Here is a 19,756-nt window from a genome sequence, read left to right as displayed (position 1 = left end):
ATGAATTATTAGAAACTTGAATGTGGAATAGCATGGAAGTGGAAATATCCTAGAAAGTGAAGTTTTAGTGCCTCTCCCTACCCCAAAATCATGGGTTTTACTTACAAAAAAAAAGAAAGAAATTACCAGGACCAGATGGTTTTGCTGGTAAATTCTATCAAACATTAGGAAAGAAAGAATACCAGTTCTCTGCAATCTCTTCCAGGAAATAGAAAGAGATGTAACACTTCCTAACGTACTCTACAAAGACTGCATTACCCACTACATAAAGACAGTAGAAGAGAGAAAAACTACAGAACAATACATCTCATGAACATGTGGTAGATAAAATTATGCCCCTTTCCCTAATGATGTCCACATTCTAATCCCTGGAACCTATAAATATGTTGTCTTACATAGAAAAAGCCACTTTGTAGATATAATTAACTTAAGGACCTTGAGATAGGAGATTATCCTGTATTTATTGGATGGTCCCAATATAAGTACAAGGCTCTTTATAAGAGGGAGACAGGAGTGTCAGAGTGAGAGAGGAGATGTGATGACATGAGGTTGGAATGATATTCTTTGATGATGGATGGGGAATGAAGTGAGCCTCTGGAAGTTGGAAATGCCAAGGAATTAGATTATCCCCTAAAATTTCTAGAAGGACCTCTGCTGACATCTTGTTGTTAACCTGTAAGACTCATTTCAGACTTCTGACTTCCAGGACTCTAAGAAAATAAATCTGTATTGTTTTAGTGCCAATAATTTTTCTGGTAATTTTGTTTATAGTAAAAAGGTCAACTAATAAAACATAGATGAAAAAATCCTCAACAAAATGTTAGCAAACCAAATCCAACAATATATATAAAAATAACTATATGCTAAAACCAAGTGGACTTTATTCCAGGTATGTGGGGTTAGTTCAACACTTAAAAATCAATTACTATAATCCACCACATCAAAAGGCTGAAGAAAAATAACGTAATCATAGAACAGCAGAAAAAACATTGAACAAAATCCAACATATATGCTGATAAAAAGTCTCAGTAAATAAGGAATAGAGGAAAGCTTCTTCAACTTCGTAAAGAGTATCTCAGAAAACTGAAACCTAAAGGTAACATTGTACCTAATGATGAGAAACATATGTTTATCCCCTGAGGTCAGGGACATGACAAGGATGTCCCCTCACAACACTCCCATTCAACACCTTACTGGTAGTCCTACCTAGAGCAATAAGAAAAGGAAATAAAGCAAATTAGGAAGAAAGAAGTAAAACTGCTATTGTCCACAGACAACATGATTTTCTATGTATAAAATCCCCCAAATTTACAAAAATAAATAAAAAATAAGAAAAGAGGACCACAGAAACAGCATCGACAACAAGAACTCCTGGAACTAATAACAAGTATAGCAAAGTCACAGGATTCAAAGTTAATGTCTGAAAGTCCATTATTATTGGAATTTCAAATTAGTGAAGGAACACCATTTACAATAGCATCAAAAATGGAAAGACTTTGATAAAAATTTAACAAAATATTTATAGGATCTTAATGAGGAAAACTACAAACTGATAAAAAAAATTCAAAGAAGATTTAAATAAATGGAAAGACATTTTGTGTTCATGGTTTATAGGCTCAGTACTGTTAAGATATCATTTTTTTTTCCAGTTTGATCTATAGGTTTAATGCAATCCCAACCAAAATCTCAGGAAACTATTCTCTGGACACTGACAAACTGATCCTGAAGCTTATATAGAAAAGAAAAAGAATACTCAGAACAATACTGAAAAAAGACAGTTAGGACTCAGACTATCCAATTTCAAGATTTACTGTAAAATGATACCGATTAAGATGACATTACATTGGTGAAAGAAAAGATGCTTGACATCATTTGTCATTATGGGATTTCAAATTAAAACAACAGTGAGATACCATTACACACATATTGGAACGACTAAAATCCAAAACAGTGACAATGATGCAGAGAAAAATTGCTGGTGGAAGTGCAAATGATATAGCCACTTTGGAAGAAAGTATGGCAGTTTCTTACAAAGTTACATTGCTTTACCATACAATCGAACAATACACTTGAATATTTATAGCAGTTTTATTCATAATCATGAAAAACTTGAAGCAATCAAGATGTCCTTCCTTAGGTGAATGGATACACAAACTGTGGTATATCCATACAACAGAATATTAGTCAGTGTATTCAGCATGAAAAAGAAATGATCTATCCAGCTATGAAAACAAACTGAGGAATCTTAAATGCATATTGCTCAATGGAAAAAAGTAGCCTAAAAAGCTATATACTGTATAATTCATTATGTAATGTACTGGAAAATCAAAAACTACAGTGATAGAACAAAGCCATTTGTTGTCAGATGTTCAGTGGGAGGGAGGTAGAAAGAATTGAATAGGGGATATTTTAGAGTGGTGGAACTGCTTTGTATACAATACGCATTTATCAAAACCATAATTGTAGTAGTACAGAGTGAATTTTAAGCATGCAAATTAAAAAACATGCCAACTCCGAAATGAGTGGAATCTATAATTCTAAAGAACTACATGTTAGTACCATATTCTATTCGATGAAGTTGTTTCCCATGGGTGTATGAGTGAACAATTCTGATACTGTATGCATATATATTGAAACTGAACATGTAGGTAAATGGATGGAAATTGATGGGGGCCAGATTTCTCACTGTGGGAGTGGTAGTTAAAAGATAGGCAAAGGAAAGAAGCTAGAATAATCCATGTGGTAGCAGAGTATGATTGAAGGCATCAGTATGAACTCATGTTTAGTTTAATACAGACCCAGATGTTTACATGTAGGTATGTGCGTGTATGTGTTAACATACACACATATGTTTCCTTGCTTTGTCAGCTTAGAAAGCCTTGAAGCAATGACACCTCAGTAGCTATGAACACACTTACCACTTATATATTGGTTTCTAACATCATTTCAATTAAAGAGGCAGAACTTTTTGGAGAAATGGCTGATTCTACAGCACAGAAAAGGTACAGAGGATCCAACTGAAAGAGCTCTTTTGCCCAAAGTTGGAACAATTTGAGCAAGAAAATAAATGGAGTAATATTGGATTACAACTGAAAATATAAACTAAATCTCTACAAGACCATAGCAATATGTGTCTGTGATTGATTAATGGGGAGAAAGAGATAAAGGCTCTATGCTGAAATATTCCAAATAGTTTTTATAGATACTCTTGTTTTCATAGAGCTGGGTCACAGGTCCCCACTCCTCAAGTGTGGGCCGTACACAGTACAACATGGAATGGGAAATAATAAAAGGTAACTTTACAGTGAAAAAATACATCAAATATTACCTTAGCTCAATGATCAAGTGATGAGTCATGTTCATGTATTTAATCATGCTATGATGCTTTACTTCTGAAGTGTTTTTTCCAAGACCCCTAACTCCAGTCAATCCATCAGAGAAATAGCAGACAAGTGCCAATAAAAAGACAGTCTATAAAATACCTGACCAGGACTCCTCAAAACTGTCAGAATCATCAGAAAAAAAAAAAGGGAAGCCTGAGAAAGTGTCACAGTGAAAAGGACCTCAAGAGAAATGACAACACATGCAGTGCTGTATATCCTGGGAGGGATCTTGTAACAGAAAAAGGACATTGGGTAGTAAGCAAGGACATCTGACTAAGTATGTATCAGTACTAGGTCATTAATTGTAACAGTTATACCATGTTCATTTGAGATTGTAGGATGTTAATAATAGAGCCGACTGGATCCTCAGATTATGGGAACTCTCTATACTATTTTCTCAATCATTCTATAAATCTATAAGCATTCTAAAATAAAATTTATTTAAAAAAATACCCTCAGAACTTTGAAAGCAGTATCTTCCAATAGCTAGTGATCTTCATGAGAAATCACATCGTTATTCCTTTGTGGGAGATAAGATTTTTTTCCCCTTATCTGGAAGCTTTCAGACTTTATTTATTTTGTTGAATTCATGCTGTTCTGAAGTTTCCTGACAGCCTTTTAGATGTGGTCTTCTGTTATTTATCTTGATCATCACACTATAGCCTTTACACTCTGAAGAATTTTGTATTTTTTCATCTTTGAGTTTCTTTCATTCCTTATTTCACAATTGTCTTTCCATTCTCTGATCTCTTTTCTCCTGTCATTTGTAACATGTTGAACTCTGTGAAACTGACTTGATCTGTTTTCTTGTCTACCTCTATCATTCTGATCTTCGTCTTAGGAGAAGTGTCCTACTCTGTAACCCAGAATGTCCATTGACATTTTTTTTGGTGATCTTATTTTTAATTTCTAAAACCTCTTTTATATTTTCTTATTTTTGCACTTCTTAGCATGCTATTTTTTAAGAAATTTCCCCTCAGACTTAATTGAGGCTAAGATAATGATTACCTCATTTGTTATCATTTTACTCACCTGATTGTTGGTTGTTATTTTTGTACATTTGTGTGTCCTTTCTGTTTTCCATGCTACTGGTTTTTATCATATGTGTTCTAGTTCTTGGTTACCTATTTATACGTAAGAGCGAAGAGTCATGTTGATGATCGTGTGGAGCTGATGTGAGGTTCCTGCCTTTTTACAGACTCTGGGAATGAGAAAGCTGGCTTCCCTTCTAGGTGGCCTGGAAAGGAATTGATTGCCTGTGAAATTAAGGTTATTCAAATGTAGAATAAGAAGGGCTTTACTCTGTATTAAGAGGACCCAGTAATGCCCACTCTTTCTGGGCAATTTGCTTAATTTATTTGGAGGAGAGACTTTTGCATTTCTTACTGTGGAAGGAAAGGAGGCTTCCTAGGCTCAGGGTGAGGGTGGAGCAGATGGCACTGCCATTCATCCTTAAACCTCCTAACAGTCTTATGCCATCTCCAAACTGGAGCCGTTCGTGGATCTATCTGGAAAAGGAACTCCTCTTTGTTCTGAGCTTTCCCCTTAGCACACCCCCATCTGTTTCTGATGTCCCCAGACATCCTGGAGTTCCTTGTACCCTGATAACTTCCATCCCCCTTTTCTATGTGGTTATGGGTTTATTTCCTTGCATAATTATACTGACATTTTCCCAAGCTTTGGGAGGAAAAAGCATGCAATGGATCTATAACCTTGAACTAAAAGCCTCAGATTACTTTTCAAATAAAAAGATTTTACAAATAAACAGATACATTACAAAATATAACACATGTTAATTTAAATTGTCTATTTTCTGATTCAAAAATAGATGAAAACCTCTGAGTTTTATGCATTTTATGTTTCTTAGTCTCCGTGTTTTATAGAGATCATTTTATCTAATTCCTTTTCTTTACACACGAGGAGGCCGAGCCTCTGAGCAGAGAGCTTAACTGGCTTGGGAAGCATTTGGGGTTTTGGAGTAAGATGGGTCTAATTTGAATTCCAGCTTTTCCACTGGCTATGAGATGCTGAGGAAGTGCTGAATTCCTCTAAGCACCAGTTCTCTCAACTATAAAATGAGAATGATGGAACAAGCTTAGTGGAATTACGAGAACAGAATGAGACTGTATATGTAAAGTGTTTGGCAGGGTGCTATAAATGTCTTGGCCCAGTAAATACTGCTATTATCATTAATTATTATGATCATGTTGGTTTAAATTACTTGCACACCCAATAAACAGTTGTTTTTATGGTTAATAATGATCACCTAATTTAATACTCTTTCACTTTGTGACATTATATGTATTACCAGTTGTAAAGGCGAGGGAGAAGAGTTGAACTTTGCTAAGTAGATTAAGAAACAAAATTACTGCTGAAATGAGACAAATATAAAAAAGAAAATATGAGAAATAGAGGACATATGAGTAGCCCTCATGATCCATATGTGTTTTGTTTTGCCTAAGAAGTTTGTTTGTAAATGACCTTCATAAACAACAATCATTAAGAACAACATTCAAATATTTGAGTACTGCAGAATCTGAATGTAGACTTACAAGGGTCTAGACTGAATCAGATAGGTGGAGTTTTGGAGCAGTTGGATAGGAGGAAGAAACATATCAGAGGCACTTTACTTTTCATTATGGATCTTGGCAATAGTGTAATTATACAAACAGTCTTCTGAGCACAGAAAACACAACAAACAAAACTTCTGAGTGGGAAACAAAAAGGAGCTTCAGGGAAAACATAAATGAAATAATGCAGTGGAACGGGAGAAGAAGCCACCAGAGCCAGGACGGGGAGACAGCACACATTTAGTCCCAATGTCCAAACCCAAAGACTAATTCTGTAGTTATAATTCAGGGCTGTGGGAGTCATGTGGGAAAGGGACACCAGATTCCTCATTCTCAATGTCGTATTAATTTTATGGGTTGTTTCTGTTGAGTGTGTGCTTTCCTCATTTGTTTGGCCAACACAGACGGGATGAGTAAGCTCCTCCTGGCATACATTTTCCCATTTACTGGGGTCAGTGTTTACATTAATAACACAGCACCCTATATGAGGTGCTCTTTCTGTTAACCCCACACAGCTGCTAATTAGCAGGTCACTTGCGGGTTAGAGGTGTGCTTGGGTTGTGCTTCTTGGCTGGCTGTTGTGTTATTACAACAACTGTAAATGCCATATGCAGCTGCCATATGGGTTGTGCTCAGAAGGCTGTTTGTGTAATTACAGGCATTAGCCAGAGATGAAGCCTGCCAGCTGACATTCAAGAGGCAATAATAACTTAATTTCCCTCACAACAAATTGGCTCTCTAATAGGGGATTTAGCTATACTCCGAATTTAAGGATGGGTTGAGAATTCCAGCAGGCACAGTTCTGTCCAGTTATTATCGTAGTGGGTGGAGAAATCACACCCATACCCATGTCATTTTCCTCAGTTGCCTAAGGATCAACCAGGAGGTGACTTGACACCATACCTTTTTATTTCTAAAGACAGGACATAGTCAGAGCAGTTAACTGGCTTCACCAGGGGATTTGTCCCAGTAAGGAGTCTTAAATACATTGCGAAAGGTTTTTGCCCATCTGGTGTCTCTTTATTGGACCCAGTTCAGAAAACTCTTTGCTCTGTCATAGTGTTTGGAAATGAAATGATTGGGGATTTCATCTGGCACTGTTCATGGGGACTCTGATTTCATTGTGTCTTTGCTCGTGTTTTCTCTCAGCCAAAATATTTCTCTCCCCATATTCTCTACCCATCAAATGCTGATATGAAGCCATTTCCTATGTGATAGCATTCTTACAATTCTCTTTTACCTCCGAACATTATGATCCCTTTTTTCTTGTGTTCTAGCACTTGGTATAATAATTGTAACATTTTATCTCTTAGTATAATTATTTGTGCCCACACCTGTTGCTCAGAGTTGACTGGGAGAATCTAGCAGCATCTGTTTCTTATCCATCTTGGTAACAACTATAATGCCTTTCACCCAGCAGGTGCTGAAAGCAGTTGTTAAATGGATTTAAAGTATATTTTAAAAAACTATAATCATTCTGTATTTTAAAATATGCATAGAGCTTTGATCAAAATGGCAAACAAAAGTTAGATTAATAGATTTGATGATTTTAAAATAAAGCTTATTTTTTATACAGTTATATAAATAGATTTCCCTCTGTAAGTATATGCTAGATAGTATTTTGTATATATTTTACCATTTATTTATAAGTAAGTTTCTTCATATGCACATCTCTAATCATACTTGCATTTGTATCTGCTTCTAATATTTTAATATTCTCTGCCTTTTAAATGAGTTGCAAAACTTGATGATCTAGAAAGACTTGATATCCTCTGAAATGGTAAAAGAAAGTTTTTCTAACTTATATGTTTTCTACATTATAAACCTTATAAATACATTGTATTAAAATATTCTAGTGATAAATATTTATGCACCTTAAGTCCAGAAAGATATGTGTAATAATATTGAATGTTTATACATGATGAGATTTAGATTATTTCACTTTCTTAATTTTGCTAATCTGTATTTTCTAAAATGTTTACAGTGTATACAGAATGCTTTTGTATTCAGGAAGAAATGATTATTCTTATATAATTTTATTAATATTTCCAACACTTTAAAAAGAAGAAGGATTTTAGTGACTCCAAATTCTCTTTAAAATAGTGCCCATGCTGTAAGAGATGTTAGGGAGTGCTAGTTTTTTTTAAGCTGAATAAGTAGGGTTAATTTATTTTATATGAATTCAATGTTTCAGGGTTAGGGTAGATAATATGTTTCTGGGTTCAGAGGTGCAAGGATGTTGAGGAAGAAAGTTAAGACATTTTGGAGTGACAAACACAAGTGCTGGGGCCAGAGCAATATTAAGTTAGGCATGGACCTATTCATGTAGTTATCTATTTTGTAAGAAGTTCAACCTTAATTGAAGCAGTGAAAGAAAAGTAGCTAAAACTTGCTGGGCTTATTCCACATCCAGGCGCTATGCTATTCATATTGATGACAGTCTCTTTTAATCCTCACAGTTATGTTATAAGGTGGACTTAAGAAAATTTATGTACATTTTCCAGAAAAGAAAATTTAGGCTGAAGTTACATAATTTTTCTGTCACAGTGGCCCGGCTGGGACTCTAAACTGTCTGACTCTTCAGCCCAGGCTCTGCCTTCCAAAGGGCAAACATTTGTGAAGAAAAGTGCCTATGTGTGTTTTGGATTTAGGGTTCTTTTAACTTTCACTCGAAAGGCTTTGTTTTACAATGCGATCAGCAGAGGCTGTACTCCGGCCGGCGGATGCCGTTGGTGTTCACCCAGATGCCCCCTCAAGGCCAGTGGTACCGGTTGGCAGCCCCAGCGGGAGGTGGCTCCTAAGGGCTCCCATCAGCCCTTTCTCCAGGGATACCCCCAGGGGAGGCAGCCGCCTTGATCGTGGGAAGCATGCTCCTCCTCTTCCTGTGGCAGAGGAGAGGCAGCCGGAAGTAAACGACTGATTGGAACGGGACGTGAAGGACCACCTCCTTGCCTTGAGGTTGGGCCAGGCCTGCGGGGTGAGCTCTAGGGCGCTCTGTGGGATCAGGCAGACGCCGGTCTGGAGCTAAGACCAGATTCTTGCTCAGCTTCCTTCCTCCAGCCTTCCTCCTATCCCCCTTTGCCTTCTCCTGGAGGCACTTCCTCTTTAAATCACTGTCATAAGAATCTCCCCATCTTTGGATACCCTGCCTGAAGCATTGGAATGTATGAATAACTGAATGGAAATATGTTACAAAATTTTAAATTTCATTTCTATGAATAAAGTTGAACCTCTTTTCATATCTTTGAGTCATTTGTATTTCCTATTCCGTGAACAGTCCAGTCCCAAACTTTGCTCATGTAAGATACTATTTTAAATACTGAAGCTTTTAATTTGTTTTAATATCTAGTGGGGCCATGTCTCCCTCCCCCACTGCCTGCTGGCCACTGAGGGTTACTATTCTTTTTTTAGAATTTTCCTCTCAATCTTTGCTTGTGTAGTTTTGCATGTACTAACTTTAGAATCAGCTTGTCTCATTTTCTCTCAAGAGCCTGCTGATGCTTTGTTCAGATTGTAGAAAATGTATAGACAAACTGGGATGAATTAAAAATCATTCTGTTGTTGGGTCTTCCTAGCTAAAACATGGAAAGGCTTTATTTGTTCAAGACTGCCTTTGTCCCTCAAGATTGTATTAAGACGTTTATTCATAAAGAGATGGAATTTTTTAAGTTCATCCCTGTGTATTTTATTTATCTTTGTTTTTGTAAATGGAGTATTTTTATTCCATTATATATTCTAATCAGTTGTTTCCCTATGTATATGTTAGTGATTTCTGCCTATTAATTTTTACTCTGTATATTTTCTGTGTTCTCATACTGCAGTGTTTTGTGTTGATTATTTAGCATGTTTTGAGAATATTATCATCACCAATTTGCCTCCTCCTTCCTAAGATTTGCACCTTGTTTAATAATATTGTCCAGAAACCCCAGAAGGAAGATAAATGAATGTCCATTATCACCATTAGCGGACATTATTGTATTGTCTCTGATTTAGGTACTGATTCTTACAGTATTTTTCCATTTAGCACGATGCTGACTTTTGGATTGAGATGGATGTATTTTAGCATCTACACATCTGTCTAGTTTACCGATTTATTAATAAGGCAATTGGATTTTCTTTTTAATTAAAAACAGGGCAGGGAATCAATTCATCTCTAAAACTGGTAAAGAAAGGGAAGTGATCAACCATTTATTCTTACTTTCCTATCTGATCTGTACTACTAGGTCACAAAGGAGTAGATGAGGAGAAGCACCTCTTTTTACACTATTCCAGTTGATGAGTGAAAATAGAAATGGGAGAATTAACATGGCATCATGTTGTAGTCTGCATTGAATCAATGGATCCAGGCATTGGGAAGCAATGACTGAACACAAGAAGAGAAACCACCAGCTATTATGTGTCTTCTGATGAAAAAGACACATGCCACCTCTATCTTGCCAAAGGTATCAAACCTAAGTCTGATCAGGCTTCTACACCCAGCTGCTCATGTGCAGGAGATACAGAAGACACAAGGATGTGTTACACTGCCATCTTTAAGAGTGGGGCTGTGGGAAAATCTACCTGTCAAGGGCTTAGGTTCCTCAGTGGATAAATTATAAGGAAAATACAGGAAGGAAAGGGAGGATTTGCAGTTTATAAGAAACTTATCAGGCACATCAACTCTTTAAAAACTGGCATGTCTGGTATAATGGGTAAATATACACTTGGGTGATAAGAGGATAAAGAAATGCAAAGAGGAATTACTATGAAAGTCAGAATGGTGGCTGGTGTTGGAGGCAGGGAGAGACGTAAAAGTGGGATGGGACACGTGTAAGGACTTCTGGAGTTCCTGGCAAAGCAGTTCTTCACCCAAATGTTTATAGAGGTTTGCTTCTTTTTATTGATCTTCGTATGGTTTTCTACATTTGTGCTTCACTTTATAACAAATGGGTTTAATTAAAATAAAATGGGGGAAGGCTGGTGAGTTTGGAGTATCTGTGGAAGGGTAGGTCTGGTGAGCATGCCAGGTGGCCAGCTTGCTAATGCTTAAGGGTATCAGGAAGCTAGTAGTTACTTAGAAGGCCAAGCAGATGATGTGGGGAGATTCCTGCAGGGGTACAGTGGTAAGCCAGGTTTCTGAATAAAGAAGCCCCGATTCGCAGTATTTTGCTTATTTTCATGATTGTACCATGGCCCTTTTTGAACTCCAGGGGAATGTCCCTGAACGTGGAAACGGAAGGTGTACAGAGCTGGCCTGTGTCTGCAGTGAGAGCCAGTTCTAAGACTCTGCTGGGGGCGTGAGCACCAAGATACAATCCATCGTCTTCCACTCTTGCTCCGGGGTACACTGACCAGTGGGGCTTGGGACACCGTGTTCCTATGAACAGAAACACTGCTTTCGTTTGATGGAGACTTAAAATAAAATAGATGGTCTTTGTGAGAACCTAGCCCAAGGACCTAGCAGACTCTCACACCTGCTTCTTTTCCCCTTTGAGAAGATGCCAAATTTTTTACTGAAAGAAGGACACAAGTGTTTCTCCCCCTGACCCTGTGTTGAAAATGTAAGAAATCTTAGGATAAAGTGTAGAAGGTGAGGTCGAGCTAGTAAAGAGTGCAGGGTGGCTGAGTCACTAGAGGGCATGATGAGAGACAGCCAGCCAGAGGCTTCTGACTTGAGTGACCACACAATGTCTGCCTCTGGGTGACATGCAGGTGGAAGGCAAGAAAAATGCAGCAAAGCCACAGGCTGAAGCAAATCTGAGGATTACCCTGCATGCTAAGCCAACATATACTTTCCAGAGAAGCAGATTTTATGGCTTAATGACTCTGAAAACTGATTTAAGGGAGATGGAGTATTAATAAGGACTCTCCACTGATGCTTCTGGGGATCTGTGAGAGCACAAGGAGTGAGGTTTCTCTAGACCAATCCTAGTAAGATCACCGGAGGCTGAGAACCTGGCTTTGCCCCAGGCTCACTGAGGAGAATCTTAGAAAACCCAGGCTCCATCCTGAAACTGCTGCATGCAAAAATTGGGGGGCAGGACCCACAAATGCATGTTTTGAAAACATCTCTCCAAGGGGTCTTACATATCCAGTCTACAAACTTACTTACGGGGCAGAGAGCATGGTAGTCAGCAGGGATAACTGGAGAGAACAAGGATGGACAGATGGAGAAACTACCTCCAACTGACCAGAAACAAACCTCAGAAATGTTGCAAAGTGAGTCAGGATCTTTTCAAACCTCCCCAGGACCTTTGCCCATGCTCAGTGACGGCTCCTCTTAGTCTCTGGTCTATACCATCCAAACTTCATGTCGGAGCCTTCTAATCTCATACATCCTAATCTAAGAACCATATTTCTACAGTCACTCTGCTATGCCCCTGGGAGCCGGCACTTTATCAGGGGATAAGAACCTTAAAACAAAGACTTCATTCTTCAATTATGGACCTTCTGGCGTAGCATGCAGGTGAGCACAGGGGGTGTGTCCTTAACTCAGAGCCCTCCTTTGGGATGTTATGGCCATACTTTATAGATGGCATTATAAATAAAATATGTCCTTCCTGTTATTAAGGACAATCGGGTGAACCATGGGAATAGCATAGTGAGGAAGCTTTTTCTCGTAGCTCCTACTAGACCAAAGTTTTCCCTCATTCTTAGTGCACTGAATGAAATATAGCCTGTTAAGCATCTAGCCCTGTTCCTCATACACAGTGAGCTCAGAACAGGGGCGTCCCCATCCCATTCCTTAAGAATCCAGTGAACACGCAGACAACAGGCTGTCTGCACTTACTTCATGAACAAGTTGAATCTGGGAATGTAACTGCAAAAATAGAATCCGCAATTGAATTATGTTCCAATTCAAGGTGGTCTGTGGCATTGAGTCTCTGACTTTAAAAACTATGGAGGATGTCACAGAGGGAGCAGGGGTTTCTTCATTCTTGGCCTTCTCACGTTTTAACATCATTGGAAAGGAGTGAACAGTGTTGTGGTTGAGAGCACAGGCTCGGGGTAAGGGAGGGCCGGGTGGGGGTTTTGACCTCATGCTTTGTGATCTTCATCAAATTATTGAACTTTGCTGGGGTTTCCTTGCTTGGGGGATTGGTAAGTGTGTGTGTGTGTGCGTGTGTGTGTGCGTGTGTGTGTGTGTGTGTCTGTAGTATATTGGCATATATCTATATGACTCCATAGAGTTGTTGTGAACAATACACAGTGAAGTTCAAGGAGAGTCCTTATATTGTTTCTGAATAAAAATAATTGCTGTCTATGTATGGTTGTTTTCTGACTGTGCACCTAGTATAACCTCTGCCATACACATACTAGAAAGAAGGCAGGTAGAGCCCCTACAGTTTTATTTTGAGATGTGTGTGATTGGAAGCTGTCAGCCAAGATTGAGGTATCTTTCTCTGCAGTATCATATAGTAGTACCCTATTCTTTAAAAAAGTTATATTCTTATATTATTTAAGTATTTAATCAATTATTGTATATGTATATGTGTGTGTGTGAGTGCATGCACTACATATTACATGTAAGCTAAGGGGCTTGTCTCTTAATGTAAAGGGAAATGCTGCAGAGACTGTAATTTTAGTAAGGCTCCTTGGTGATTTTTTTTGTATGATGTTTCGGAATTACTCTGAGCCCTCTTCATTTACATATGCATTCACTTGACCACTATTACTGAATGTCAACTCTGTCTGAAAGCCAAAAAGGTTAAATGTTACAGAGAGATTCCAAGTTTATGTAGACTATCCTGACTCTCATGCCCCTCTAGCTTATTGCTCAAGAGAATAAGTAAATCCTGGGGCCACTGTAGCCTTCTCTGCAGCAGGCATGGAGGAAGTCATGGAGGCATGAAGGGACCCAATGTCTGCCAGGAACAATGACCATTTCAGTGTAGATAGATGGTAAGGTGTGCAAGGCTGGGCCTTAGGGGAAGAATAGGGCCTTGAGAAACCAGCCTGGAAAAGTTAGTTAGTGGGCAGGTTGTAAATAATGGCACGATTTAGACAGTGCCCATCGTGTGTCTGGCACTTTGCTTTACAAATGTTATTTTATTTAATCAGCATAACGGATAAGTATTATTATAACCTGACATTAGCACACCAAGCATCTCCTTTTAATTCCAGCTGGGGCAAAGGAACCTGGAAAACAGAAGCATTCCCAGCAGGCAGCCACATAGGGCAGCCGAAAGCTGCACAAAGCGAAATGCAAATCCCAAATCTGAAGTGTCAATTATATTTCTAACAATTGCATCTGGACTTCATTAGCTAGCTAAATGGTACCTATTTTAGCATCCCACCAGCTGGAGGGATTTCCAGTAGGAAATGTGAGAAGGGAAAATGTCTAGGAATCCCAGGTTCTCCAGGGTCTGCTGGAATTTGTAAAGATTAAGCAAGATAAGGTCAGCCCTGAGCCCCACTCTTTTTCCTGCACCCCTCTGCATACTGCCTCATGGATGAGTAAGACTGGAGCACCTGTATCTGTCCAGCTGGGGGTATGGTTGTTTTTTCACATCCCTTTGGGCCTCTGAGGCTGAGTCCCCCTCGGGGATGGTAGGCAGAAGCAGAAAGCATTCATTCAGCATCAGCTCTGCGGGAAATGTGTATCTCTCTGACACAAGGGTTCTTTATTATATGCTTCCTATTACATCTTTAACACAGCTCTGTGTTGCCTTTTCCCATAGCTTAAATATAATGATGGGTAACCTAAGCCTGAAGGTAACAGAATAATCTTAGAGGACACAAGGCTCCATTTAATTCTTGCCAAATGACAGAATATACCCAGACTTTGAACAGATCTCTGCAGAACTCCAGTAAGTTTTTGTGTCTTGCTGAGCTTGGAGCCAGAGTCTTCTCTTTCTGTTCTTTTTCCTGCTCCCAGGCAGGATCTGATTTCACACCAATCGATCTGTAAGAGGATCATGGTATCACAATTCAAGACAGGCAACCATGGAGAATTGTTTTATATGCTTCTGATACTCAAGAAGTTTCAGTGGCCTGGGTGAGGTGTCAGTTTTCAAGGAGAGTCAATTCCAGGGCAGAAGACAATGTGGCAAAGAAAAAACATGAGCTTTGGAGTCAGGTTGACATGCGTCGGAGAATTCTGTCTCTTACTGTGATCTTGGTTAGTGCCTGGGCGTCAGTTTCCTAACTGGTAAAGCAATGATAAACCCATACCCTTCTTGTAGAAATTTTATAGGAACAGAATTAAGGAAATATAGGGAATGACTGTCCGAGTGAGTTGGTGGGGGGTGTTTGTTTTCTTACTTGGCCTTATTTTGAAGATCATTTGAGAATACCATAAAGTGTTGTTGGATTTTTGTCCCCTGACCCTGGAGTGTGGGTCATACTGTATTCTGCACAGTCCACTTTCATAACGTTTGACATTGGGACAATAGCTGGCCTTCTTGTTGATGTGTCTGGACATCTATATTCTCTCACTGCCTGCCCCTTCATTTACATATTCAAAGGGAGGGATAAGGTGGGGGGAAAAAGAAAGGGGACATTACGATTAGCATATATAATGTGGCGGGGGGCACAGGGAGGGCTGTGCAACACAGAGAAGACAAGTAGTGATTCTACAGCATCTTACTACGCTGATGGACAGTGACTGTAATGGGGTTTGTCAGGGGGACGTGATGAAGGGGAGGCCTGGTAAACATAATGTTCCTCATGTAATTGTAGATTAATGATAACAACAACAAAATAAAAAAACACTTTAAAAAAAGCATTTACTAAGGGTCTTTTAGACAGTGACATAGATACTGTTTTAGGTGCTAAGGGTTATGTAAAAGATATACACAGGTTCCCAGCCTCGAAGGGATGCACAGAGCAGAAGGGGTGCTGGGTATTACCGCAAGGCCTGTGACAGATGCTGGAGTTGCTGTGAGCTCACAGAGAAGGTTAGGGTCAGTTCTATCCGGGGCAAGGCAGAGTCAAGAGTCAAGAGAAGGTGATTTTTGAGCTGAGTCTTGAGGCTGAGAAGGGGTTCTAAAGGTAGAAAATGAGCAGCAGCAACTTACAGAGATATTGTAAAGCTTTTGTCTGGATGGGTTTTCTTTATTCCAGATTGGTTTAAGGATTGTTTAAAGCAGGCCACGAATTCAGGGGCAGACCAGCTTACTCCAACAAGGAGTCCAACCGCTAGGAGGCTGTTCTTCAGTCTTTGTGAAGGGTGATATGTTTCTTGTCCATGCATACTTTCTGGGAAGAGCGCTGGTGAGAATCACAGTGAAATGGAGGGCTGTCCACCAGACTTCCTCTTTCTTGGTGGGCTCTGAACTCCATCTGCCATTTCCCATCCACTGTGGATTGACTCTCATTTTGGTTTTTGAATCATTGCTTTCTGCTTAGCTCTCCACTTCACCGTTGCCACCTTTGAATCAGCAAATGTTTTGCAGGGGAAGTTGAAATATAATATCAGGCCCATATATTTCCATTTCCCTTCCCTCTGAAATCATAGTCCTTCAAGACCGCTTGGTTCAGTAACTCTGTCATGACTTCTAAGAGATCTCTTCATGTTTTGTGTGTGGGTTGGGGGGCAGGCTTTTATCATTATTCTTGAAAGGGGGATTGACCTATAACTAGCTACTCTGCCATTACTGGAAGTAGAGTTATGGACTTTAGGTAACAAGGCACAGATATATGAGACCAGTTCAAGAGAAATTGTATCCAGTGACAGATAATGGTGACTTGAACCAGATTATAGTCATGAGTAGGATACACAGGTGGCAAATAAATATATAAAAGATGTTCAGCATGTTTAGCCATCAGGGAAATGAACATTAAAACCATAATGAGATACATCAGAATGCCTAAAATAAAAAATAGTGACAATATCACATGCTGGTAAGTATGAGGGAAAATACTATCACTCATATATTGCTGGTAAAAATGTAAAATGTATTGTCACTCTGGAAATTATTTGGCTGTTTCTCAGGAAACTGAACAGAATTATCATCCAACCCAGAAATTTCATTAATGGGCATTTATCCCAGATAAATTATAACTGATTTTTTTATACAAAACTATGTATGTGAATGTTCATAGCAGCTTTATTTACAGTATTCTCATACTGGGTACAAACCAGGTGCCCTTCAACAGGTGAATGATTAAACAAATCTTGGTATAGCCATACCATAAAATACTATTCAACAATGAAAAAGAAAAGACTATTGGTTTGCACAAAACCTGGGTATCCAGGAAGTTATATTTAGTGGAAGAAAAGTCAATACCAAAGGTTACATGACATATGATTGTCAGTACCCTGGTTGTGATATTGTACTTTAGTTTTATAAAATGTTATCATGAGGGGAAACTGGGTAAGGAGTAGAATAAATCTCTGCATCAAATATATATAATACACAACTTACACAGCTCTATGTGAATCTATAATTATCTAATGAAATTTTAATGAAGCCCAAAAATAATCAATAAAATAATATCACTCAGAATTCCACGAGTGTTTTAAAAATGTCATTTTTTGCTTATTTTGTTGCTCACATATTTTTTAAAACATGAAAGATACATTATATTGCAACTATTGAACATTCTGCTCTTAAGAGTACATTCTTCAGCCAAGTACATAATTCAGGTTTATGATGTGTACACAAAATAATCCTCTAAATTTGTTTAAGCAGAAGTATCTATTAAAGGATAAGTAGTTTAGAGAATGTCCAGGACACCAAAGCCCTTCTCTGTTTGGAATGTATAAGTCCAGTGAATGCAAAAAGCTCTGACATCGTCACCCTGAATGGACACCCCTGCTATCATGCCTGCTGGTAGATGGATGCATGCCTTTCGACTTCTGATACTTTCAAATCCAGATGTCTTATGGATGATTCTCATTAGTAAAACCTAGATCCCATGTCTGTATCCTTCCTACAAAGGAATGTGAAGATGTGAGTTTTCCGTATTCTAGAATATCACTTAATGTGGAAACTGAGCAAAACCTAGGATGCATGTTCAGGGATGTTGGGTGGACATAAATTACAAATGCCCACTGCAGTCCACCTCTTGGCTTACATTTTCAAATAAGAAGAGCATCTTCCCTAAAATAATCCAACTGTCCTTCATATCAACAAAAGTAGAATCAACTGTCTTCCCCAAAGGGGAGCATTCACGGTCAGAGGCTTTCTGGGTGATGGTCATTCCTGCTCTGCTCAATCACTATTTTCCATTAATAATTATTTGCAATAAATGTACAGAATTATGAAGCTCATCACCATAAGCGCATGTCATAGAAACCAGCAAAAAGTATGGAAAGTAAACATGGAGTTCAGAAATATTGCACATTTGGCTCCAGAGTAAAGCAAATACTGCAGCACAGCGAGTCAAATGAAATTTTTGGTTTCTGTAAAACCAGTTTTACATATAAAAGTTATGTTTATGCTGAACTGTAGTCTAGTAAGTGTACATTAGCATATGTTTAAAAAATGTACACTTTTATTAAAAAACACTTCATTGCTAAAAAATGCTAACCATCATCTAATCTTTCAGTGAGTCATCATCACTGATCACAGTTCATTATAACAAATATGATAATGAAAGAATTTGAAATATCTTGAGGATTATCACAATGTGACACACAGACATGAAATGCACAAATGCTGTTGGAAAAATGGTGCCAATAGACTTGTTTGACTCAAGGTTGCCACAAATCCTCCGTTTCTAAAAAACGCAACATCTGTGAAGCACAATAAAGTGAAACTCAATAAAATGAGGTATGCCTGTACATTCAATTTTAATTAACTGTAAAAGTAACACCTGTACATTGAAACATTTAGAAAATTAGGAAATATAAAGTAGAAAATAGAAATTACCAGTAATTTGATTACTCTGAGATAGCTACTATTTCATGTCTTTTTTAATAATTGCTTTATATCGAAGTGGTTTAAAACTCACAGAATTTGCAAAAATAGTACAAAGAGTTCTCATGAACCCTTTGCTGAGCTTCCCTCGTTGATGGCATGCATAACTATAGCACATAGTCCTAACCAGGGTATTGCCATGGGTACAATACTATTTAAACTAAACTACACATTTCATTTGGATTTCACCCATTTTTAAATGGTTTTTTTTGGGTGTATATCTCAGAAATTTTACCATATGCATAGATTTATGTAACTATCACCACAACCAGGATGCAGAACTGCCCATCAACACAAAGAAACTCCCTCATGTTACCTCTTGAATGACTCATTTCCCCTGCAACCGCCACTAATGACAACCTCTGATCTGTTCCCCATCCTTACAGTTGTATTACTCTGAGAACATTACACACACACACATATATATTTTAAATTTTAATTCATATAAATATTTATTTATATTTATATATATTATGTCTATCATTGTTTTAGTTTGCTTTTTTGCTCATTGAAAAAAATTTGAACATATTATGTATGTATTTTTAAGACTTTATCCTTTCTCATGAAAATGTATCTCTTTTTATCTTTTTAAGGTGTTCATATATTTTAAAAGCAAGTTTACTGAAGTATAATTGACATACAATAAATCACATGACATAAAGTGTAAAATTTGATAAAATTTGGCATATGAATACACCCATGGAAGCAGCACCATCAAGATGCATTTTGGAAAGTTGAGTTTTCATTTTCAATTGTCTCCAGGTAGTTTTTTAATTTCCTTTTTGATTTCTTTGTGGATTGTTTGGCTGTGTGGTAGCATGTTGTTTAGTCTCCACATATTTGTGTTTTTTTCCAGTTCTCTTCTTGTAATTCATTTCTAGTTTCACGTTGTTGTCCTTGGAAAAGATACTTGATATAAATTCAACCTTCTTGAATTTATTGAGACTTATTTTGTGGT

The sequence above is a fragment of the Manis javanica genome, chromosome 4 (genome assembly GCF_040802235.1).
Source record: "Manis javanica isolate MJ-LG chromosome 4, MJ_LKY, whole genome shotgun sequence".
NCBI classification, from domain to species: Eukaryota; Metazoa; Chordata; class Mammalia; order Pholidota; family Manidae; genus Manis; species Manis javanica.
This window is presented reverse-complemented; position numbering follows the sequence as displayed.